The sequence below is a fragment of the Onychomys torridus genome, chromosome 10 (assembly GCF_903995425.1).
Source record: "Onychomys torridus chromosome 10, mOncTor1.1, whole genome shotgun sequence".
In the NCBI taxonomy this organism is placed as follows: domain Eukaryota; kingdom Metazoa; phylum Chordata; class Mammalia; order Rodentia; family Cricetidae; genus Onychomys; species Onychomys torridus.
This window is the reverse complement of record NC_050452.1, coordinates 58,246,040-58,270,584: the sequence shown is the minus strand read 5'-3', so window position 1 is coordinate 58,270,584 and position 24,545 is coordinate 58,246,040.

Below are 24,545 nucleotides of genomic sequence, written 5' to 3'. Positions count from 1 at the left end.
TCCTGAAGCTGGACTGGCTACCCAGTAAGTACCAGAGATCTGACTGCCTCCACTGCCCCAGCTATGTGATTACAGGTATGTGCCACCATGATCACATTTTTTACATAGGTGCTAAGTATTGAATTCAGGCCTCCTATTTGTGTGGCAAGCACTTTACCAAGTGACCTATATCCTCAGCCCCTTGAAGCACCTTTTGCACTGACCATACTGTATAGAGGCAGTAGAAACTTGAATCAAAGCTGTCAAGTCTTGACCTGTAACCTCCAAAGGGTTCAAAGCAAGTATATTAGGAGTGGGATGAGTAGTCCTCATATTGGTATCTAAACCAGAAGACAATCACCAACTAAAGGCCTTGAACTAATAATAATAATAATAATAATAATAATAATAATAATTCAGGAATTCTCCCAAACTAGAAGTTGAGATGGCATTCCTTCCTCTCTCATTAAACCTCCCTTTTAAACCTGTAAACAGTGATTCCTGGGCTTCTTTATTTCCTAACAGTTCTTACATTCTTACTACAAATCTTACATCCACATTCTTTTCAGGTTTCAAATGAACTCTTGAAGCAGCTTCCTCACTCGTGGCTGGCTGTCTGCTCTAGCTCTCAACCCACTCATTCCACTCAATAGCCAAACTGCCTCAGTTGCCCATTTAATCATACCATCTCCCACTTGGGAGATCCACTTGGGCCCCTTATGTTCCACCTCTGTTACAGCACAGCATGGAAAATGCCAATTGACATACTATTGCTTCCTTTTTAGCCATATTCAAAGCCCCTACCCAAAAGTCTTCCTCTCATTTTCTGTGAGTAAATAATTTTCCTGTTTCTTCAATCAATTGTGATCTTTCAAATATTTATGTTTTGGTTCATTATTACTCTCTAGTTTTTATTTGTGTGTACATCTGTGTGCATCCCCTTGTGTATGTGTGTAAGGGGGGAGTACCTGCAGAGGCCAGAAGACAACAGTAAATGCCTTGGAGCTGAAATTAAAGGTGGTTTTGCGCCACTCAACCAAGGTGCCAGGGACTGCATACAGGTTATCTAGAAGAGCAACAAGTGCTATTAACCATTGATTCTTTTCTTCAGCACCCCTAAATGCCTCTTGATCTTGATTCTCTTCTTCACACAAATTACTTGCTTTCATGCTTCAGCTAAAGCACTATTAAGTATAACCTGAAGACTTCCTCAACCCCTCTGAAGCATTCCAATGCTACAGAGCTCTGCATTTTTCTGACACCTAGCTATTTTTTGTGGCATTTTTCTTGGTTTCGTCTGCTCCAAATCCATGTCCTCTTTTTTCTGATTTTCTTCACCCATGGTGTGCACTCTCGAGTGGCTTGCCAACCAAAGTATCCAGCTTCCTTCCTGCCAAGTGGTAGTTAGAGATAAAGCTAGGTCAATTGACCTTACTCTCTTGGAAATTGAGATCTTTAGTGGAGAGACACTGGGATGGGAATGGTTAGTCCTGATTAATACCACCACTGGCAGCCTGACAATAATACCAATTGGTTTCTGCCTTTTATCATGGAGTTCCTCTGGCTCCTGTCCATTTGAAAGCTGTAGTTCTTCTGATTTCCTTCAATCCTGTGAGCAACTCCACAGCCCACAAATAAGGTTCTTTTTTAATTAAATTAGCTAGAGTTGATTTCTATTGATTGTACCCCCCAATTCCTAACTGACACAGCTCTTCTAGGATTTATTTCTTTATTATCTGTCTCCCATAATAGGCTGCCTCTTCTTTTACTAATAGGAAACAGGCATTGAATAATCCCTTACACTCATCACCTGGTACACTATCTGCCTCCTAATCGGTGCTCATAACCAAGTGAATGAGTGATTTATATTGTGGATTGAGGAACAAGGAGTAATGTCAATGCCCATCTCAAGGAATGATACAATGGCACATAAAATCACTCTGCCCTTGCTAATGGCAATTACTTGATGTTTGTATTTATTTTATAATTTGGAAATATAGTAGATACAAAGCAAATTTGAACAGTTTTCTTATTTGAGTTAAAAAATGGGTCATAAAGCAGTGAATACAACTCCAAACATCAATAACACAACACACAGAGCAGTTTGGTTGTTCAGGAAGTTTTGCAAACAGAGATGAGAGCCTCAAATACAACTAACATAGTGGCTAGCCAAAGAAAGTTGACAATGACCAATTCAAAACAAACATTTTGCTGAATATATTTTGCTGTCCTGGGCACAGACACCAATATACTTCATTGTAGTACTATGTCACTGTCTCTAAGTTCATAGCATCATGTGGGATACCATATCTATCTATCTATCTATCTATATATCTATCTATCTACCTGCTTTTTTTTCTTTTTTCTTTTTTTTTTTTTGGTTTTTCGAGACAGGATTTCTCTGTGTAGATTTGTGCCTTTCCTGGAACTCACTTGGTAGCCGAGGCTGGCCTCAAACTCACAGAGATCTGCTTGGCTCTGCCTCCTGAGTGCTGGGATTAAAGGTGTGTGCCACGCCACCACTGCCTGGCTAATTTTTTATTGTCATATTATTAGTATTTTATGTGGTGTTAGACAAAATTGATCTATAAACATTTTTTATTCTAGTTGTCTAATTCGTACTAGCTTCATCAAACCTGATCTCTCTCTCTCTCTCTCTCTCTCTCTCTCTCTCTCTCTCTCTCTCTCTCTCTCTCTCTCCCCCTCCTTGTTTTTTGATGTCTTTCATAAAGCAAAAGCACCTATTCCTTCTAAATCTGGAGAACTCAGCTGTGCCTTAGTGTCTACATGAGCCATCTTTGGAGGAGACCCTGGATATAGCATTTCCATTTTCCTAATGGCTGTTACTCTACTCAGCTTTTTATTCTTCTTGGTTTAATTTAATTCTAGCTTTTTATAATTTAATATTTTTTCTCTTTCTGTGTTTCAAATATATTCAAAATGTTAGTTTGTATAAATCTTTGTTTTCTTTACATCTCTTATATGCATATTTTAATGTGTTTTATTTATCCATATGCTGTTAATTAGTGTGTTCACATTTCCTTTATTTCATTATCAGTATTACAAAAGCAATATTTGCCATATAAATCCTTTCAACAAACTAAATTTTTGGCAATGTTTTCTACCAGCCATTAAATGTCCATTGAGCACCTGGAATGTTGACCATATCAGACCTAGTACTGAATAAAGCATTCTGAAAGCTTCCCTCATGAGGATTACAAGCTATGTCATTCTCTGGTTCCAACTCAGATTATGTTGGATTCATCCTTTCTTCCTTGACCTTCTGTGTGTTTCACACAACTTTTAAAGTTGAATGCTTATTAGTTTCCTCTTCAGGAATGCATTTGCTTGGTTATTCAATTCCTCATCCATTACAACTTCTATGATGATTCTCCTCTCTATGTATATTCTGTCTGTTGCCTCCAGTTATTAATAAATTATAATAAATTAAAAAATTATAATGTCTATTGAAAGAGTACCTTAATTTCTTACTAACTGAATATTCCCTCATATGTTTATAATTTAGATATGCTCTAAATAATGACTTTTCAGTCAACGACAAACTATGTATACAAAATTTATCCCAAAAGAGTATAAGGAGGGCTATGGACCTAACTTAGTTGGTAGAATGCTTGCCAGAACCCTGTAAAATAGAGCATGGTGATAGACCTGTGTAATCCCATCACTAAGGAGGTAGAGGTAGGACAACCAGAAGTCCAAAGTCACTTGAGTTATAGGTCAGATTGGAGTACATGAAACCTTGTCTCAAAAAGAAAGTTTATGGAACTAAATTAGCCATTATAACTTCATAGTGTAAGGTAGTGTACTTATGTTGCCAGTCAAAACCAATCAAAATACAGAGGTATGAAGCCTAGTCCCAATGGATACATCTACAATGCACTCTCACACCTAAGGTAAAGAGAACATTGTGGAAGAGTGGGAAGAAATATTCTAAGAGCCAAAGGATCAAGTGGTTTGTTGTGAGATTGTATCTCCTTGTAACATCAGAACCTACACCCATACAGCTTCACCAATATGAATGTCCAAATGTGACTTCAGCAAGGATAACACCAACAAATATGCCAAATTGGATAGAGAAAAGATCTCAAGACCGCTAATCTACACAAAATCTATAAGCAAATGAGGAAATCTGAGAGTAAAAAAGGTGCTCTTATATTTAGGAATATTTGTATATACCTACACATATATGCATACAATAACAGAGAAAAAAGAGGCCTTGAATCAGGAAAGGGGGGAAGGGTATGTGGGTAGGTAGAGAGAAAAGGGAGAAATATGTAATTATATCCTATCTCAAAAATGAGAAAAGAGTAGCCCAATAAATAATATCGAGAGACTCATCCTTAATAAGTTAATGTACTTAACATTAAAGTGCTTTTCTTTAAAAGAATGTATTTCTTCTACTTACAAAACAATACTTAATTGTAAAACAATATGTCATGTTACTCTGGCAACAGCCTCAATCATCTTTGTCTTCCAGATCTATTGACTATATCAAGAGTGGAATGGTTTTCCCATCCTATCAAGATTTCTGTGAGTGAGTACATTATGTTTTCCCAGTGACAAAGTCATTTAACAGTGAATATCGCCGGACACATGCCTGTGCCTAAGCAATGTGTGTCAATGGTGGAGAACATTCTCAGAATCTCATACATCCTCCACCATCATTTCCTTCTACAATATATATGTGTGTGTATGCATTTATGCATACATACAAAATGTAGATGTTCACATAAAATCTTTGCTTCATTAGACATTAAGCTTGACTGAACAATATTTTCACTCCATATATCATGTTCATATTTCATACACACTTCATATGCATATACATATGCATCTCTGTGTTGATATGTGTGTTCTCTAAGAATTGTTTTCCTTTCGCCTGAGAACTTTGGGCAAAAATGTTCTCAACAAGGATTATGAGATAAAATGAGTTAAAATAGCTTTATTTATCTATTTACATTTGAGTAATTCCTTATATTATTAAAAAATTTAAACTGTATTTTTAACTTTTCATCACTTTGAAACCTCACTTGTTCCCTTTGTATGGTATTAGAAAATCTTAATATTAAATAGCCTGCTCATTTTGTTTGGGAAGTATTATCATATTATTTTTGCCATTTTTATTCTTAGCTTTCACCTAAGAGCGCCTATTTTTCGTATAGAACTTTTAGCACCAAACTTTGATATCTTTGTTATTCTCTACTCTAGTAAATCCTTAGTCGTTATATTTTAAATTGTTTTTTGTGTACAGTCATATTTTTGCTCTCCTTTGAAACAATCATACATTTTAAAGTTAACATACAATTTAGTATCCATATCCTACTATTTATTTTTGCTCTATCCTATCCTATACTAACTAATTTATGATCACCTTGGAAGCTATAAGCATCATGATTCTCTTTTCATTTCATGAGAAGAAAGATGAAATAATTGAGAAGTGAGTCCTGGCTGGTAATCCCTACCAGTCTGGGCCACTTCCAAGAATCTTCTAACCATCATTGCTCCTGGGGAGTTGACTATGTCTAGCAGAGTTTGGAGGTCTACAGAGAGTGATACAAAGACAAAAACTGCAGAAAAATGACTTCTAACAATTAATAATATTTTAGCTGGGAAACCACCACCATCATCTTACAGTGGTAGATAGTCTTATTTTATGCTGGCAAGACAGTGGTTCTAAAGCAAATAGAATGCTCTCACCTAAGTATTCCAGCATGGTAGATTCCAACCCTGGAAGCCTGAGGCACTTACTCTCTTCTTCCTTCTCACATCAGTCTGGTGTTTGCCTTTATTTATACACAAAAACACACGCACGCTCGCTTGCATACGCACACGTGCGCACGCGCGCACGCGCGCGCACACACACACACATACTCACACACTCACACATACATATACATATATCACCCCATACATACCCATATACCACACCACTCTGTCTACCTCCACATACAATGCTTTATTTTCTTATCATTTCAAATGATTTGAAGACATTTTATCAACAAACAGGTTGTTACTGTTGATACAGAAATGTAGGATATAGATATGATAGGATAAAAAGGTGGATTGTTGAACTTAATTTTAAAGAGCAACTTTAAACTATAAACTTGTTTATAATGTTTTACATTGCAATAGATTTTAGTTTATTGATACAAATTTGAAGTTAATTTTGTTATACTGTACATATATTTCTACTCTTGTTTAAGGTATTATGTTTGTGCAGCTCATTTAAATTATAATGGATAATTAAGAAATACAGATTAATAATTAGTCTGCTATGATAGTCAAACTTATAGTCATGTTAAGTTTTCGAGGTATATATAGATATAATTCAGTTAGGTAAGTAATCTTCAAACATTTAAAAAAACCTACAGAATATGGCATTTAAAATGTTTTAAAAACTTATACTTTCTGGACAGTGAGACACATCTGCTCCTGGCAGTACCAATTTACTTCAAAGAGAAAGATGGGCATTGAAGACACTCTATATGGAGCTTATCTTCTTCTTAGCAAAAAATAGCCATTTTGGTAAGAAACTGATCTTGCCTGAACTGCTGATAATATGTTATATAAACTGGACATGCAGGACCCATAGGAAGGTGACCACTGAACTTTGCAAGGTGAAATGATTCTTCAGGTTCCTGTTTCACAGAGGAGACACCAGTCTGCCATCCAGGAAGCAGCATGTAATGGCACACAGGTAAAGCCATGGAACACGTGGCAACATATAGATTAACAGAAATGGGCTGAGTTTAAGTGTAAGAGCTAGTCAGTGGTAGGCCTGAGCTAATGGCCAAGCAGTTTTAATTAATATAAGCCTCTATGTGTTTACTTGGGTCTGAACAGCTGTGGGATTACGGGACCACCAGGTGGGAACACAGAAAAACTTTCAGCTACATACTGTTAATTCGCATTTTCCCAACTAATTATACAAAGCTCCTTACTGTGTATTCCAGAGGAACCTATAGTAAATATAGACCAACATTCACAAATAATATCAAAGCTTTAAGTGGTAATACACTATTAGATAATTCTGCTCTACGATAAATTGTTTCTGTAGTTATACTATGATATAACATATACATTATGTTTTATGACTATAATTATCATATTATTTTATATTCTATAGAAATGTAAATTCTAGGGATATTTATTTTACTTCTGATGAATTTTATAAGGTTTTTTTTTATATTATCGTATGTCCTCTGTGTGTGTGTATGTGTGTGTGTGTGTGTGTGTGTGTGTGTGTGTGTGTGTGTGTGTGTGTGTGTGTGTGTGTGTGTGTGTGTGTGTGTGTGTGTGCGTGTTTGTGTGAAAATAATTTTTGGATGTTAAAACTCTGGTTGTTGAGGTGGTTCCATTGCTTAACTGTCTAAAGGACTGGTTGGTCTTTGTAAAACCCCCATTGTTGAAAATTGCCAGTGGATATCTTTGAAGCTCAATGCAGGCACTTCTTGCTTTTTTTAGGGCAAATGGAGGAAGTTACAGAGAGAGAGAAAGAGAGGGAGCCATCTATTCCACTACCAAATATCATATGAGCCTTATTTGTGTCATAATTAATCAAAATGTAGGCTCACCAGCATTTCCTATAAGAAGACTATTTCTTACAAACTAAATTCTCACTTTGAGGTTTGCTTAAAGACTTAAAAAAGCATAACATAACATAACATAACATAACATAACATAACATAACATAACATAACATAACTTAACATAACATAACTTAACATAACATAACATAACAACAAAAACTATCTTAAGTATTGTTTTTTGTTTTTTCCCCTGCATTATTTTATGCACTTAGTTTGAGTTTGACAGTGAGGATTTTCCTAACCTGGAGGGCTCCGAAAAAGGATAGATTACTTCTTTGTGCCATTGTTCAATTCAAGGGAAATGATACTAAAGGCCGTTTTACCTTCCTGGGTACACAACCTTAAGCAAATTTTCTATTATCAACACTGAGCGAAATCTAGCCAATTATCAGTACATCATGGTCCTTTGGCACCAGAAATCCAAATATCTGAGAAAACAACAGGGAGCTAGTCAAGATGGTCTCACTAAAACTGCCTTGCTTTAAGACAAGCAGGACAGAAATGAAGAAATCTTCAAGGTTTGGTGGGTGGATGATTATCTGGCTAGATCTCGTCAGTGGTTTTTCTGTAGTTCTTTTATGAGCTAGCTAATGTTTAATTTGAGTAACCTTGTGGAAAGACCTGTTTAAGTGGCACTATCAAACAATAGCAGTAAGAGGAGAGATAAGAAGAAAGTATAAAAGGATTATTAAAGAAAGGCTGGGGGTGGAATTTATCTCCAAACAAATCAGGGCGTGCTGAGCTTAATAGAAAAATCCTGTAATGGCTAGAGCGACAGGAAATGTGTTTTCCAGAACTTAGTAGCAGACAGTGTTTTCTCTCTGATTTGGTTCCAGGAGGGTGGGGGTAGGGAACTGTGACTTTCAGATTATTACATTTGTGTGGGAATTCCTAGAATGCTGATATTCCAAATAGTGGTTTTTTGGGTTTTGTTTTTTGGGTCTTTTGTTTGTTGGTTTGTTTGTTTTTGTTTTTTTTAATGTCCTGTCACCAAATGGCAAAGGATTAAACTGAATGGATGGGTAGGGTCTTGAGATGGCCTGCTTTCAGTTTCTGTGCAAGATTTAGCTACGTGGGAAGAAAATATCTTTTGATCCCTTTTAAAATGCTAACACATCTAAGGGCAACACTAGAACAACATTTTCCCCTATTATGTGGTCTGTTGCATTACAGGAATTTTGAGGAGGAACCAGAGTATGGATACATGATGGACACAGAAGAAAGAAATGGCCAAACAGGCTGTCTTGTCTTTGTGTCTAGCCAGTCCAAGCTCAGGATATAGACTCTGAGTTTAGATTATATATATATATATATATATATAATGTGTGTGTATGTGTGTGTGTGTGTGTGTGTGTGTGTGTGTGTGTGTGTATCCCAAGTGTGCTCATTGCATTTCTGTACTAGTTCTAGGAGAATTAATAATCTACATGTATTGACATTTTTTAATTTGTATAGTTGTTTGAACAAAAGGGGTAATTGAAGAATCCAAGATTCTATTTGTCCATTTAGCTCATGTTGTGAAGGATTTAGGTAGTAGCTCCTCTGTGGAGAAGTGCACTCTGAGTGGACTAAGTTCCCTGCCAGAACTGACAGAGGAGATAGGCTAGGAAGACAGACAGGAAACAAGCAGAACTGTGGAGTAAAATGCTAGGGATTTGCCTCAGTGAATGGCATCTTCTGTGTTAATAGTAGAAAAGATGCTGTACTTAGACTATACTCAATGATGCATACCTGTAATCCCAGCACTTAGAAGGATCATAAATTCAACTCCAACCTGGCCTACATTATGTGTTTAAAATAGTTAAAAAATAAAAATAAATATGTAACTAGCATTGCTGGAATTTTCCTAGAAATAAATGTCCAGGACAATTGTTTCAACAGCTAACATTGCTTTACAAGCCTCTTAAAAATTGTAAAGATTCAGATAGTCTGGTTCCACACCAGATTCAATACCTCAGAATTATCTTTGAGAGAATTTTAGGCTTCTTCCTCAGGCAAAGTCATGTGTTTGACCCTTAAGTCCCAATATGGTGAGATGTCTTTCATAGTTTGAAAAGATCAAAATGGGGGGACCCACCAGATTCAATACCTCAGAATTTTCTTTGTGTTAGGTTTCCTCCCTCACCCAAAGGCATACATTTAATTTTTAAGTCCCAATATACTTGGAGATACCTTTCAGAGTTTGAAAGGATCACAACATTGGGACCCTCCAGATGGGATCAAAGGCTTTGTAAGAAGATATATGAGACTCCTTTTTCACACCAAGGGGGAGTCTTGAGAACACGGCGAGAAGATAACTATCTATAACCCAAAGAAGGTCACCTTCCCAGACAGTCACCTGGATCTCAACTCAGAGCCCCCAGGACTGTGAGAAATGCATGGCACATCAAACTCTAGGGTCAGCTGCCATCTGAGATCCTTGTCTTCTGGCCTTTATTCAATTTGGCAGGATAGTAAATAATAAAATATAAATGAGCATCCTTCTAATATTTCCCTTTTTGTATCATTGGCTAGAAGCCTTTGAGCTCTGATCAGCACTACCTAGAATGGGGAGCAGATTCAATCAAGGCATAGGTTACAAACCCCATTCCCCCCCCCCAAAAAAAAAACCTATATTGGAGTTCTAATCTCGAACAACTCAAAATTTATGACTCTGTTTAAAAACAGGGTCTTTATAGAAGAAATGATGTTCCAATGAGGCTATTTGGGTATGCCCTAATAAAATATGACTGTAGTCATTATAAAACTGGTGAATTTGTACATGAAGTCTTAGGGAGAATGCCACATGAAGGCTGGAAGTATACTGTCACAAGTCAAAAATACTACACATTGAGAGCCAAACACTAAAAGATAATACCAAGGCCAGGAAGAGAATTTCTCTCAAAGCTCTCAGTGAGAGCCCACACTGCCCACATCTCAGTTTTGAATTTGCTATCTCCCAAACTGTGACACAATGACTTTCTGTTATTTAAACCACCTAATGTGCTAGTGTCTTCTCATGCCAGCTCAAGGTAATAAATATAAACCACTGCAGAGCTGAAAGTATCCAGGAGGATTCAGATCCAAGGTGTTGAGGAAAAATTACTTGCATTCTTATGTATGTTGTTTGAAATTTCTAAAATTTGCCATTATATATGAAGATACCTCTGGTTCTCAAAAGACCTTGTGTCTAAGAAGCCCTAGGGGTTTGCAAAAGCACATACTGTCCATGTCACCATCAATCTCTGAAATAGCAGGTCCTCAAGGAGGCCAGAGAGTTGTCTCTTTAAAGGACCATCAGGTGGTATTCATGTTGTTAGGGAACAGAGAACACATGCTAGATGACCAAGGAGCCATTTTAATAACCAAAAGTAGAACATTAGAACACTTGCTTGAGGAAATGTTTAAGGTACAAGCAGATATGAACACAAGTCATGGCAACTGAGGGAAAAGAAGGAAAAAAGCTGCTGCTGAGACAGTCTAAGGCATCAGGATCAGCCATTTTCCAAAGCAATGTAAAACTAAGTCCTCAGGAACATCCCAGCTACAATCATTCAGGTGTTTTCATCAGTGAGCCACATGTTCCCAAACATAGAACTCTGAGATTGCTAGATTATTAGAGCTGGGGTTAGGAGAATAAGTAACAAGAAAACTGTAAAGCAGTGTTCAAGAATAAATTGCATACAGAAATCTGGGCTGCTGAAAAAATACACTACATGTTTAACCAGAGAGAGGTCTCATTGACCATGATAATTAGGACACAAATATTCTTCAGTCCTAATCATGAGGCTCCACCTTCAGGGTTGATCATCTCCCAATGGCTCCATGTCCTAGCATCTCAGTGGAAGGGATAATTTCAATATATGAATTTAGGGCGTGAACACAAAATACATTGTAGCACAGAGAACAGTTCTTACTGGGTCAAAAATTCCAAGGAACACTCTCCTGGGAAATAGGGATAGATTCCTCCATTGATTAAACAAGAGGTCATGGGGGTGACTCCCAGAACAATGGATCCAGATCCTGTGAGGGGGATCTGACTGTGCCACTCCACACAGAAAAACCCACCAACCTCCAGGTGGTGATTCTCGAACAGAGTAAAGGAAGTCCTTTCTCTGAAGAGACCACCCTGCACAGAAAATTCCTGGCAGCAGCCTCAACTCAAAAGAGCAAAGAGGATGTTTTTCCTGGTGTAACAGTTTATTTTCATTTCCTGTACTGTAGCTGAAGTCTCCCTGAAGCCTATTCCAAGCTGAGAATGGAAAGATCTCACCCAGGAGATCAATTCCACAGCACTATCCCATGCAGAACAACCTTCCCACTGAGCATGCTGCCTTCACAGCCTTTAATTTTACATTGTTTTGTTTTGCTGTTGCTATATTTGTAATTAAAAGTCTGCTTTAAAAGTCCCCACCTTGGAGCTGTTTAGATGGGTCCAAAGGTAAAGGTGCTTGCCTTTGAGGACTTGAGTTTAATCCCTTTAACATGAATGATAGAAGGAGACAACAGTCTTCCAAAGTTATCCTCTAACTTTCACCTGTAATCAGAATATGCTTACACATATATACACATGTAAATAAATAGGATTGGGTTTTTTAAGTCTCTATTCAGCCAGGCATAATGGGCCAAGCCTGTTATCCCAGCAGCTGGTAAGCTGAGGCAAGCAGACCCTGAGTTTGAAGCCAACATAGGCTTTATGGTAAATTACAGGGCAGCCTCAGCTACAAAGTGAGAATTGTCTCAAGAAGCAAAATAAGACAAAAAATACTTCTGTTAGTCTCTTCAAGCTGAATGTATGCATTAGGAGAAATGGTTTGGGCACAAATCCCTGAAGAGGACAGGCTTGGACATTGCATGGCACTGGATTGAAGTCCAGCAGGTTCTGCTAAACTGTGCAATGGAAATACAAAGCCTCACAGAGGCCCTCTCATCTTATCACTAACCTGTGTGTCCTACTTAATGAACACATCAAATATACTTATACACACATAAGCAACGTGATTAACAAATATTCATGATTCAAATAAGCATTTCCTATTATTCAAATAACAATGGTTTTATAAAGATACCACAAAACATGGAAAATATAGAGGGTTGAGAAAATAAATCCTTCTGTTTAAGCGCCCCCCCAAAAAAAATCACAATTTACTAGTAATTTAACTACTTCATAAACCAGCTTATTTTTTTAATTAATTAATTTATTTTGAGGCAAGGTCTCTTGTGTCCCAAGCTGACTGCAAACTCTGGCTGTGTATCTGAGGATGATCCTGAAGTTCTGGACTCCCTCTTTCTGCCTCCTGAATTCTGGGATTACAGCTATGTTCCACCATACTCTGATATGATGAATACTGGAGCTGGAATCCACACAGCCCTAGCATTCCTAAGCCAGATTCTAATAGAAACAAACAGGAACCTAGTTTGACAATAAAATCTGTAGAGCAAAAAAACTCTAGTACCTAAAGGCATCTTAGAATCTAACATGTCTTCACTTCTAAATGGTCAGCCACCAAAAGAAGGTGGTGTTGGCCCTTTTAGGCTGTGTGTTGATCAGTGTTTCTATGGCTATGACAAGTACTTGTGAGAAAACAATGTAAGAGGGAGAAAGATTTCTTTTGGAGCAGGGTCTTAGAGGTCTCAGAGCACCTTGGTGGAAGGATATGGTTAGAGACACTTGCTGACTGCTTACTTCACAGAGGTGAGAACAAAGAGACAGAAGAGGGAACAAGGGATAAGACACATCTCCACAGGACACAACACCACTGACCTGCTTCCTCCAGTGCCCACTTCCTATTTTGCACATCTTCCAATAAGATTGTCACATGTGAATCCAATAAGCAGAATCCATTCACCTCCCTAAATCCCATTACCTGGCAACATAGCTCCAATGCATAGGCTTTGAAGGCACATCAAAGATTCAAAACCTACCAATGCACTATTAAAGACTACCATAGACTATATGGTGTAAAAAGCACCATTTCTTCAAGTTCTGCAGACTGGGAATCCCAAGATCAGGGTACCACCAGGAGCAGATGGCTCTTTCCTAATTTCCCCAGGGAAAGAGAGAGAAAGAAAAGAAGGCAGTGTCTCTTATAACGGCACCAATCCCTTATAAGTGCTCATGACTTAACTTCTCAAAAACTCAACTATCAAATATCATCAATTCAGAAATTAGTGATTTTACAGGACTTTTTAGGAAGAATGGACATAGCTCATTTGCTGCCTTGTTCAAGGCCAGATAGACACAAAGCCTTTATTTAAACACATTTTGTTATTTCCTCTAAAACTAATCCATTCACTCAAAATTCACCTATGCTGTGATGGAATTTCTTTTCCAAATTCCTGTGTGAGTTTAAGAAGTTGACTTAAGACCGTAATTCCATGTAATCGACCACCTGAATGAATGATTGAGCTGCAGTTTAGCAAATAAAATATTTTTCAATGAAAAGTTTCCGTGATGCCTGATGCCTGAATGCACTTCAGAGATGTAAATGTGAGAGGAGTATTTTCAAAGCAAACAAACCTTAGGAGTGTTCTAAAGGACACTGGGCTTGGAATGGAACTCTGGAGTGTTTAATTATCAACATGTGCCTTTCCATCCCAGGCCTATTAAATCATGGGGCCTGCTAATAATAACCTGTTTAACCATCAGGAGAAGATGGATGAGTTTTACTTCTTGTTTTCAAATCCAAGGGATCTGCCCTGTTTCTGAATTATATACAGATTATTCAGGGAGGCATCTGTAGGTTGTACAGAGGACACTGGAGGCTGGGCGGGCACATTCATCTCAACAACAGGCTCCTCCCCTGCCTCCAGGCCTTCCACCTGGGAACACGGACAGAAAGAGCCAAGTTTAATATGTGAGAAATTTAATAATTTTTTGTGTTTAAACTGTCTGCTTGCAAGTGGATCCTGCCTTCAGCCTTGCAGAGAAAATTTTACACATGCCAGAACTGCTTTCCAAAGGGGGAGCTGGGTTTTGTGTGTCTGTTTAGATCCATTTAGACAGTATGTTTATTACCTATTGTATCCGTTAATTTTCTTACTGCTTAGAAAATAAATAAATAAATAAATAAATAAGCATTAAGGAAGGAGAGGTGCATCTTGGTTCAGCTTGAGGGTTTAGTCTATTGTGATGGGGACAACATGGTGGAGAAAGCAGGAGACAGTTGGTCACACTGCTTTTGTAGATGGTAAAGGAGAAAGAAATACTGGTGCTTAGGTTGCCTTTCCTTTTTATTTGGTTCAGAACCCTCAACTTCTGCTCCCATTCATTTTAGGGTAGGTCTGCTACCTCAGTTACCCTAATCTAAGCCATTCTTCACAGCCATGCCCAGACATTTGTTTCCACAGTGGTTCTAAACCCTATTGATTGAGCAATCAAGATTAATCATCACAGGGTGAATGAATGAAGAACCATTGCCAAATGTCACTGTCATATAGCAATTTACATGGAGTATAATATTGAGGATGAGAAATTGGAGGAGTGCTGAGGATCTTCTGTTTGGAACAGTGTGGCTGGAAACAAAGGATACAGCTGCAAGATGGCTGACTAACATGGCCAGTAAGTTGATATTACATGTCTGCCAGGATCTTTGCCTAATGTTTATTTGCTGAGATAGCCTAGCTGTGACACTGGAACAACATCCCTAGTCTGTTTAGATGTCCTTAGAGCAGAGTTTCTAGAAAGAGCTTGTTTTGAGTTCAGTAAAATCTGTAAGACTCATTGTAACTAAATCTTATCAGAAGTCCCAGAAAGCCACCTGGACTTCACTTACTTCTTGGACAAACAAGTCATTTAGCAAGCTGAAATTAAAGGGATAGAAGATGCACCTTCATAAGGGATTATCACAGACATAGCAAATGTCTCTAATCCAGCATAGCAACAAATTTATGCTTGTTAGATTTTCAAATATCCCCTCCACTCCATTCACTATCCCAAACAGAACAGAGATGCTTCATAGATATTTATCTCATATATTCATCACATCTCTCTCTACCCTGGGTACTTAATCACTCTTTGTGATACCTTGAAACAATTGTTTCAATCAAGGAATTAATCAATCAGCTTCCATTAAATTTTGTATTGCTCACCCCTTTCTTTTCCTTTCCTTTTCCAGCCCATTCCCATATCGATTATAATACTCCAGTGCACTTGGGATCTTGAAGAACAAGCCTTGTCCTGTGACAACAGTGCACTCTGTGTGGCAGAGTGCAAGGCAGACAATGGAGAAAACAATTAAAATATATTTTCCAAGTAGCAGAATGATCTTAACAATGGTAATACTTTTGAAATACTTAGCTAGCTTTCACCTCACCCTTTCTTTTTTTATGCCACAAAGAGTTGGGTACCAAAAGAAAAAAAAATTCAGCTCTACAGATCTTATCAGTAGACCCCCAAAGTGGAAATTAACCAGTGGTGAAAATCTCTTGCATTGAGCCCCTCCATTTGCATTCATTTGCATATGAATCCCCAACTAATTGTTTTGAAGTAACAATTAAGAGAACAATAGAGGAAAGAAAGGGGCTTGAGGCTGCAAAAGACACCTGGGAGACTGTACTTAAAGCTTTTTACATATTTGATTTTATTTTTTAAATAAAGAAAAAGGCACCAAATCCTATACACAAAGTAATGTCTGACAAATGAGGTTGGAAGGAGGTTTCTAACCTCCTGATAATGATTGCTCATAGACAGCCAGATGGTTCTTCCTGTACACATCTGGAATAACAAGGTCTTAAGGTGTGGTTAGAATCCAGGACCTTAGTAAAGATTGTGCCAAAGCCATCTCTGAGCTGCATTTCTTTCCCCAAGCTCATAAGCACTGGCCTTTCTTCAGCCTGGCAATTTCAAATGGTTGTTTGAAGTTCCTCTCCCTTCATGGAATGTCTGTCCACTGGGAAAGGTGCAGTGGCAATCTCCTTTATAATTCTCAGCAGTTAGTGTCTGGCCCCAAATTGGTAAAATACATTCAGGCAAACAAACACCCTGTCTTTAAGTCTTCCTACAGTGTAGCAAGCATCCATCCTGTATCAAACAAGCTTCTTGAGGGTAATTCCTACATTTTAATATTTACTTGCCACTAGACTTTACCTTCTTCTGATGATAGCATCTTATTATTTCCTGTATAAAATGTTTTTCTCATTTTCAGTGTCAAATGCAGCTCTAAGAATGGTATTAAAATAAGAGAGGCAGTGTACAGGTTTGGGATTCTGTTCTTGAAACCAGCCTTTACTAAGAATATATCTGTTTATGTTTTCACTTCTGTATTTATTTATGTGTATGTTATTAGTGTTATATGTGGTGAGTATGTGGGGATATTTTTGTTTGTTTTGTTTTTTCAAGACAGGGTTTCTCTGTGTAGTTTGGCTGCCTGTCCTGGATTTCATTCTGTAGACCAGGCTAGCCACAAACTCACAGAGATCCACCTGGCTCTGCCTCCCAAGCGCTGGGATTAAAGGGATGTGCCACTGCCACCTGGGGAGTATGTGGGGTTTTTGCATATATGTGTAAGAGGTATGTAGAGGGTAACTAGAAGAGAATGCCTGATTTTCTGTTCTATCACTCTTCTTTTTGAAACAGTCTCTTTATGAAACTAAAGCTAGGCTAGTGGCCCAGAAATCCTAAAGACCCTCCTGTCTGACTCCCAACTCCACAGCACTGACATTGTAAGCAAGTACCTGGCTGTTTACTTGGGTGACAGAGATTCAAACTCATGTCCCTATGCTTTCAAGGCAAGCACTCCTATTTAATGAGCCATCTTCCTAGCCAAACACAGCTCCTTATCAATCTGAAGCATATTGTTAATGGTTACTTCCAGTTATTTATTGTACTAAAAGGTATTGCTAAATCTGGAATTAAATGTTAAATTGATTCCACTGGATTTTGATATAAAATATGAAAGTGAATAAAATCTTGCTATTATAAATTATGTATATATTATGGGATTATTTGTCATCAGTAGCTATATTACCCAATGTACAGTTACATAATGTGTCTTACTGAAATTTATATGTGGTCCATGTACTCATATAGTCTTGCTCTTCCTTTATTTTAAATCAGCACAGGAGATAGAGCCATAGACTTCATATATGATGGACAACTGCTGTACTGTACACCCTCAAACAAATGTTCTATCTTACTACAGGGAAAGATTCCATAATCTGAAACATAAATGCCTGACAGCTATCAATGGCCATTTACGTATGTGTAGTGGTTATACTTTCTGGACTAATGATTACTCCTCAAACTCAGTGCTAACCTTCCTTGTTTACACCACAAGCAGTGAGGGGCTACCACAGCACCATGACTAGGCTTCATCTGGCCCCAGCCTCCACTAGGTCTGAGTTTAAAGTTAGCTTCATTTTCGGTTTCTGCACCCTGTTAGGTTTCAGTTTCTGTTTCAGTTACTGTACCCTGTTAAAGCACAAAGAAGAGTCCCAGCCAATTAGGTTCAGGGTGAACTCAACCTCTCCTGGATGCCTATAAATGGATCCTGTGTGCTGCATTCTGAATCTCAGTCATTTTGTTGTCTATCTTGCTGACCCCAGCATGCTGGAATAAACAACATTCTTGCTGATTGAATATGTGAGTGGTGGTCTTTGTTTTTTCAGGTATTGTACAGACCTTAACAGTAGGCTTCTCCTCTTACTATAATTTGATTCTTTTCTATCTTCTCCACTAGACTTTAGGCTAAAGGAACAACTCCTGTGATGTGTCACTTTTAGAACATAGCCCAGAAGCAGGACTCTAATCTATACCATAAGATTCATTAATGCTTCTGTTCCAACACAGATACAGCATGTCCTTTAGGGATTATACTAGACAAGTCTACCAACAGGACAAAAAGGCATGTACCATCTATACATCAAAACTATAAGAAATATGAAAGGTGAGATCTAAAAACTGCTTACAAAGATAAGAGTGGATGATTTTAAAAATACACTCTCTGACACAATAGAGATATCCCTCTCTTGAACTAGCTGCTGTAGAGGCCACCACTATGGTATTAATCAAGTACCCAAATTTTTGTTGGAATTCTATAACCTTTCTATAGATAAAGATCATTCACCACGGTCCTAGGGTTATGTTTTAAGGGTCTATGACAGCTGGGTATCCTCATACATCATAAGGAGAGGAACCTCTGTGCTGTGCTGTGCTGTGCTGTGCTGTGCTGTGCTGTGCTGTGCTCTGTGGTCCCATGCTGTGCTTCACTATTGCTGTTGCTCACAGGTATTCTGGAAATGAATGTGTGGGTCTCAGATGTGCTTAGCAAGCTTTCTATATCTATCAGTAATCTCTTCTGACTACACTGTTTTAAAAAATATAAAATTCATTTTCCAAATGTTAATAATGCTAAAATGCTGAGGCTTTAATAGGACATAAATCCTCATTCATATACTCATATTCTCTAAGGCATTCTAGAAAAGGCAATTTTCTGCATCTAATTTCATATCCAGTGGTGTCTGAAGTATGCTTAAGTGAGTACTAGACTAGCAACAGTGGCTATGATAATGCACCTCACTGTTTAATGTCATGAGATAATAAAAACTTATCTCACATTTCTGAGTCATAAATTTAGAAGGAACTCTGTTCTATGGTTCTGATCCTAGGGTCTTTCATATGGCAGCCTGATAATGGTGACATCTGGTCTCACGTTTGTGAAGATGGGAAGACTTGAAAACTGTGAACTTGACCCTTAAGGTTTTGAGATGTCATTTCACAATTTCCCAGATGATAGACACAGAGCTAGTTACATGACAGATAAGAACTGCAAAGATAAGTTGGAACATGGATAAAAAGAGGATAGTAGAGAGAGAACTGGTCCAAGAAAAAAAAACATATTATTCCTTTTCATAATTTAACTTCAGAATAAGCAATTTTGCCATATTCTATGAGGTGAGAAGCCAGGCTCATGTTAGAGAGGACAGACAAGATGCCTCACCTTTCAGTGGATTATCAAAATCACTCTGTAAAATGAGCATGTGCTATGAGATTAATACTGGTATGACCACCATTAAAAATTCCAATTTACCAAAAGTACCCTGGCTATACTTCCTCTTAATCTAGTTCTGATGAAACACACTGGATTTGAATTTTTTTTTAAAAAAAGTGTTATAGCTAAAAGGAAAAGACCATAAAATAATCACAGGCAACTTTTTCCAATTATCAATTCAAAGAGTTTAAGTGATTGCCCAGGGTAAGACTGATAATTAGATATAAATATACTAAAATTAAACTAGGAATCTCTACCATGGGCTCCTTTCAAAGAATCCTAGCATTCGGACTTGTTTGATTGAGCTCTGTTATACAGGCTCTTGACCATGGTATAGTTCACAGGACAGCCTTTGATTTTCAAATTTATTGAACTTGAAATCAGCAGTTATGCAAGCTTGGATATTTAATTGGAATGATGTATTTAGGTGGTGGTGACCTGTACCTAAATCATTGCTCAAAAATGAAATGTCAGATTACTAAACCAAGTGATCGTTGCTGGATTTTTCTGTTTATTCTCAGCTCAGTGAACTAATTTGTATGATATAAACTGAATGTTTTAGTTGCCTGTAGCACTGTGATTAGTTACAATGACTGCAAAACCTGACCCAAACAGTTTCAAGGATTAATATTTGATTTTGGTTCATGGTTTAGTAAGTTTTAGCCCATTGTGACAAGAAGATGTGATAGAACATATAAGACTATGGTACCTGGAAAATATAGTAAAAACTTTCTAACTCGTAATAGACAAGGAAATAGAAGAGGATAAAGTATTCTAGTATAATATATCCCCAAAAGACTCACTCTCTAGGGACATATTTCTTCTATCTAGACTCCATCTCCTAAAAATCCTATAACCTCCATAAATAGTGTCATCAACTCATGATGAGTTATAATATTTTAGAGTAAAACTCAAAGTATTTTACTTCTCACTCACAGAACTCATATAGCCATCTCATAATGCAAAAAAAAAAAAAAATGTGTTTATTTAGACTTCAAGAGTTCCACAAGTTCTAAAAGTGAATCTAAAGTCCAAAGTTTAAATTCTATTCTGAAATTCTAAGAAATCTCTTGACTGTGAGACCTTGCAAAATCTAACAAGAGGTTTTCTATACTTTCAATACATGGTGACAGTGACGTAGAGTGAGCATTCTTCTTCCAAAGAGGAAAAGGAAGAGCCAAAGGTTAGACCAAACAGGAGCAAACCCAAGCAGGACAAACAACAAATCCTATATGTCCATGTCTAGTTATTTAGGGCTTGTTGTTAGCCCTGTGTTTGTAGCATACACGCCCTTTCTCCTGTCCTGGATCTACTTTGTGCCTACAGCTTTCATCCACAGGTATCCTGGCATTTCTAATGTCCTGCCATCTAATCTTAGGCTTCATCATTCTAGTTTCATCCATGGCCCCCGAAGAAGTTTCTTGTATTAAATCTTACCCTGCTAAATTATATAGCCTAGCCTCACTGACTTTTCTCAAAAACCTTAATAAAATTTACTAGGACAAAATAATTCTTGTGTCTGTAATGCCTGTAAAACTAGCTCCATGTTGATGGTATCAGATTCTCCTGCTATCTTGAACAGTAGTGGACCCCTTCCTTTAGATCAAGATCTTCAGATTCCTGAGTGTTTGAGGAAGTTAAACTGGAAAATATTCTCCTAGATGGCCTTTATTACAGAGGGTGACCCAAAAGCTTTTTTTTCCCCTAAAAAAATGAAAAGGCTCTTTATTTCCAAATAGTCTTAATTAAGTTTGTTGATTTATATCGGGGTGCCTGAGATTTGTAAGATCTCACCAATTCATGAAATTTCTTCAATGCACTGTTAGTATTTTTTTCAGTATCAATTCCTAGGTCTCTTTTGTAATGGCTACAATATTGTTAACTATAGTTTCTTTGCCTGATGGCTAAACATACCTTCTTTGACCACAGTGTACATTTTTTCCACACCATTCTGCTCTGCTTTTTTATCTTGATGCTGACTATAAATGTGGTAAAGTGCAGCCATCAACTATGCCACTGCTTGAATGATATGCATCTTGAAATTCCCTCTCACTCAGATTTTTAAATGTGCCTTACTCAGATTTTCAGGACTCAGCAAAACGTAGACAGACATTTTTTTTCCCAAAAATGTAATATGAATAGCCTCCATTTCAATTGATAACATAGCCTTATTCCTATCTGGAAGCCAGGAAGTACAGTCTTCACTGCCCAGATTTTATTGGCATTCCTGTTTTTTGAAATCCTTTTAGAATCACTCAGGGGCTTCTCAAGTCTATCTCTAGAAATTCTTGTGAATCCCTCCTGAAAAACGTTTCTAAGGGTTTAAGAATCACATGGTTGGGTGTAGTCACAAAAACATTTCCACCTTTTTTTCCCTGATTTTCTCTAGTTATTTCTTATTTCTTCAATACTGTGATCACAAAGCCGACAGTGCTTACCTAAGAGGAAAAAAGTTTAATTTGGCTCACAGTTTCATAGGATTTTAGTTCATGGCATGCCACTAGGGTAAGAGCTTATGGTAGAGGCTATTCATATCATATAGAACAGGAAGCAGAAAGAATGGCTATAAGCCTGTGATGATGTAACCTGAATGACATAGCCTGAACACACAATGATGGCCTCCCTCCACCTGTCCCCAATTTCCTAAATGCTCCAGGGCAGCCAACACCAGCTGGGGACTGGATATTAAAAGTGTGAGCATGTGGGGAACATTTACAATTGGAACTAGAATGCCACATGAGTTGTTTCTATGAAACTTTTGAACTGAAGAGAAGAGGTCAGCTTTGCCTAAGATATCAAATGCGTATGCCTAAAAATATTCCATGTATTTCTATTTAGCATTTTGGGTGCTTTTTGTGGGCTTGCAGTGAAAGCCTCTGCGTTGTGTATGACACTAGTAACTTCCTTTCATGGATTCCCGGGGTGTTTGTTTGTTTGTTTTGTTTTTTGATTTTTTTTGTTTTTTGAGACAGGTTTTCTCTGTGTAGCTTTGCGCCTTTCCTGGATCTCGCTTGGTAGACCAGGCTGGCCTCAAACTCACAAAGATCCGCCTGCCTCTGCCTCTGGAGTGCTGGGATTACAGGTGTGGGCCACCACCGCCCGACGATTTCCCCTGTTTTTGACCTTCCTAGTGTGTTAATTTTCCTAGTCATTTCAGATAATCAGCTTGTGGTTTGATTACATTTTCCATTTTCATGTTTGCTGATTTCTGCTCATTTGTCTTCTATTATTTTCTCCATTTACTTTATTTTTATCTTCTAAAGTTTTCACAAGGCAAGTTAAATTACTGATTTAAATCATATTTTAGTTATTAATTTATTTTAGTTTTATAAATGTTCTTAACACTGGTTTAGTTGTTATCTCACAGATTTTGATGAGTTGTATTTTAAGTTTTATTCAAGTAAGTGTGTAATCTTTGTATTTATCCTCAGGAATGAAACATGTCTGTTTAACAGCATTGTTGATTATGTGTCTGTCTTTTCTGATCTTTTTCTTAATATTTCTACAAATTTTTAAGAAGGGGTGTTAAAATTTCCAAGTATTCAGTGGAGGTTTATTTTTAGTTCAGGACTCCAGACTGACTTCAGATTTGCCTCACACATTGTGTGGCCTTGTTATTTGTTATAAACTCATTTAAGATTAGGGTGGTAGTCTGTATGGGCTTATCTTCTTATCAATATAGGGCCTCATTCTCTTTTTGGTAATTTCATTTGATCAGAACACAAATTTATCTGATATTAATGCTGCTACCATACTTTACATTATTGTCATGATTTCTGTATTTTCTATATTTAGGTCATATTTTATTATTCACTTTACCAATTATTTTAATTGGTAGAGTTACATTATTGCACTAAATGAGACTACCAATATGCTAGGGAAGACCATTCCATTTTATTTTCCACTATTCAATTTTTGCTTTCTATTTACTTTGTCCTATCTGCCTTTCTGTTACCTGAAGGGTTTTAAGAACCCTGTTTTTATTTGACAGTATATTTTTGAGTATGTTCATAGCATATAAAATTTCATATTAGATTTTAATGGTTATTCTATGTATTATATTTTGTGCACAAATATATGTGTTTGAGATTTGTATCTTAATGTATTATACTGGCATTGTAAATTGAGTTTTTGTTTTTGTCTTTGTAGACCAGTAGTGTTTGGTTTTTACCCTAGGTCTCTGGGCTATCCAGTCTCTGGTTCTTGGCTACCCAAGCAGCATCAGGTATGAGTTTCATCCTGGGAAGTAAGCCATAGGTCAAATCAGACATTGGTTGGCTACTCCCTCAAGGTCTGTGCCACCATTGTCCTAGCATATTAGGTCGATAGGACAGATTGTAGGGCACAGTTTTTGTGACTAGGTTGTTGTCCACCTTTCTCTTTCAATAGCCTACACAGTACCTTACCACACTAAAGAGAATAGAACACGGGAGTGAGAGGTACATGTAACCACCAATTGGACTTCTCCATGTTCAATGAATTGTGTGGGTGTTGTACTTGGCAATGGGGTTCCACTGTCAGTTTGCAGAGAGTGAGCTTTTGTCTAAAAAAGCAGCCTGGGTTTTTTTTTTTTTTTTGGTATTTCCGTGGGACCCCCTGGCGAACAACTCAATTAATTGGATGTAACCTACTCCCAACACTGAAACAAGCTTTGCTTGTCGACTAGAGATGGCCAGTTAAGACTGTATCTCCCATTACTAGGAGTCCTCATTAGGATCATCTTTACAAATTCCAGGAAATTTTCACAGTACTAGGTTTGCTTACCACTTTCAAAATCCTCCCCACTCTTGTTCCTGCTATCTCTTTTCACTCTCTTCCTCTGTCCCTTGCCTGTCACCTGATCCCCCTAGCTACCATACCCACCTACTCTCAGTCTACCTGCAAATCATATTGTATTTCCCTTTTCCAGGGATACTGTGTGTCCCCACCAGAGCCCTTCTTTTTACCTGATCTCGCTGGGTCTATGGATTATAACTTGGTTATCATT